Genomic DNA, 2,740 nt, shown 5'->3' with positions numbered 1-2,740 from the left:
AACTTATGAATTATGAAGGGTTCATAAGGGAGGGGGAATGGGGAGGGAGGGGGGAAATTAGCAACTGATATTAGGGGCTAGAGTGGGAGGCAAATGTTTTGAGAATAATGAGGGCAACAAATGTGCATATGTGCTTGACACAATGGATGTATGTATGGATTGTGATGAGAATTGTACAAGCCCCCAGTAAAATAATTTTTAAAAAACAGAAAAGCCTGTAAATAGTTCAAGGTCTGTTTGTTGATATTTAGGATTGTTATCCAGTTGAGTCTGATGGGGTGGCACGCTCTGGCCCCAAAATCTTATTTTTGGTATTCCTTCGGGGCTTTGTTGCTGTGCTCCCCTTGCTGGTCTGTTGCACGCCTTGTGTTCTGCCTCCATGTCGTAGGGTCAGACCGGGTGCAATTCCCACACTGTCTCCAGTGTTGTGCCCCGGAGGGCTATGAGTCAGTGAGGGATGTTGTGTCTCATCGTGGGCCCCGCCATATGGTCTTCTCCAGCTCTTATCTCTTATACCTGTGTACAAGCTCTGGTCTAATCTGATGTGAGAAGCAGCACTGGGGTCATGATAGCGGGGGTTGAGGAAGCCTCAAGGACCCAGAGAAATATTGTGTTTCATTGGTGCTTTACTCCACCCTGGTTGACTCATCCCTTCCCTGTGGCCCTTCTGTGAGGGGATGTCCCATTGTCTACAGGGCTTTGGGTCTCTGCTCTGAACACCACCCCCCCTAGTTCTCAATGATATGTTTTTGTTTGTTATCGGTCTTCTGATGCCTGTTACCCAGTCCTTATACTTCATGATTGCACCAGCTGATGTGCTTCTTCCATGTGGGCTTGTTGCTTCTTTGCTGGATGGCTGCTTGTTTAACTTCAAACCTTTAAGACCCCAGAAGCTGTATCTTTTAACAGCCAGGCACCGTCCGCTTTCTTCACATTTTCTTGTGCACCCATTTCGTCTTCTGATTGTTGGGAGGGTGAACATCATGGAATGCCACTTTGTCAGAACAGTGTTCTTGTGTTGAGGGAGGATATGAGCAGAGGCCTGAAGTCCATCCACTCCCTCAGTGTATTGTCATATGTATGCCATATGTACATAGTGTACTGCCATATGTACACAGGCCAATAACTCTATTTTTATGGATTTATACGTGTACACATCTATGCTTATACCTCTAGCCATAGCTTTGCTTCCTGGGTCATTCCTGTTTCCTTTTACCTTTCTCCTACCCCACCATCATGTTCTCCCTACTTCTGCCTCTTGGTATTTCCTCTCAGCTAGATTGCTATTGTTCCAGTACTTCCAGGATCTCTACATCCCTCTTTTAAAATTCCCTAAACGTTCCCATCTATGGAGTATTTTGTTCACTGCACCTTTCCCAGCCACCTTCTTCCCCCTAGTCCCTCTGGGGCCATTTGTCCCATTGCTTTCTTCTCAAGCTTGCTTCCCATGCCTGTCTTATATAAGTAGACAAACCAACAATGACATAGACCAAAAAAAAAAAAAGATTGAAAAAAGGGAAAAAACAAATAACTCCAGGCCTGTCCACTGACTTTTATGACTCTCTCCACTGGTCTTGGGGCAATTCCGGGAGCTGCCCCCTCCTAGCCTGAAGTCTATTTGGAGCCTCTTTGGCGTTACTTGCTCCTATCGCTGATGTTATGTTCCTTTCTCGGTTTGGCCTGGTGTGTGTGTGTATGGGGGGGGGCGTGTTTCAGACCACACTACCTCCCCGCCATGTCCACAGTATTATCCTCTTGTCACAGTATGCTCCAGTAAGGTGACAAGTCATGAGCTGTTGTTGACCCTAGTCCTCCCTGTGCCTTAGCAGCTCTGTGCAGGAACACCGTCCTTCAGGTTCGGTGTGTCATTATGGGTTCTCAACCTACCATCCCTTCTTTTTCCATCTTGGTTTGCTTGTGTGGGGGCACGGTGTGGCGGCCCCTCTCCCCAACTTGTAGGTGTAGTATTGTTCTCTGCCACACATACTTCTAGGGGTCAGTTTGGTTCTGGTTGGGGCCAGGCCTGTAGCTCAATCTTTTCATGCATTCCTCCACGTAGTTACGTTTCCCTCAGGGTTTGGTGCACCATGGTGGGGTCTGTATGCACACCTCCAATTCTGTGAACTTAACCAAACTCTCCTCCTGGGTCGATTAGTGCATCCCCATTCAATCATCTCACTTTTGCCCCAACCCTTTCCTCTTCCCTTTGTTGGATTAACATGTACCTTTTTTGGGTTTGGTCTGACCTCCTCCCTACTGCCTGTACCTCAACCCATCTATTTTGAGAAGTGGATTTTCTTCTACACCTACTCAGATTATGCTTACCTCAGGGGATTTATGTTGTACTTGTCCTTTTGTGATTGGCTGACTTTGCTGAGCATAATTTAAGAGGTCACTTATTTCCATAAATAGTTACAGCCTAGGAAACCTACAGGGCAGTTTGACCCTGCTCTATAGGATTTCTAGGAGTCATAATCGATTCATTGGCAGTAAGTTTGGATGTTTTTTTGTCATTGTTTAATGGCGAATGATAGACCCTATTCTTTTCATGTGCTTGTAGCCCATTTGGTTATCTATTGTGAGAAGACCCATTGAAAACTCAATTTATCTACAATAAGACATTCCAAATGTTTGTAATCATGTACTGAGGGTTTTAGAGGTAAAATTGCAGAAATCTCTGGGTTGGAAGGGCATACAGAGAGGCAATACTGGAGGAAATAGCATTTTGAAAATCCTGGAA

This window comes from Echinops telfairi, unplaced genomic scaffold, assembly GCF_000313985.2.
Source record: "Echinops telfairi isolate 266 unplaced genomic scaffold, ASM31398v2 ScPeMD7_53;HRSCAF=182, whole genome shotgun sequence".
Taxonomy (NCBI): domain Eukaryota; kingdom Metazoa; phylum Chordata; class Mammalia; order Afrosoricida; family Tenrecidae; genus Echinops; species Echinops telfairi.
The sequence above is the reverse complement of the archived record's forward strand: the minus strand, read 5'-3'. Positions refer to the sequence as shown.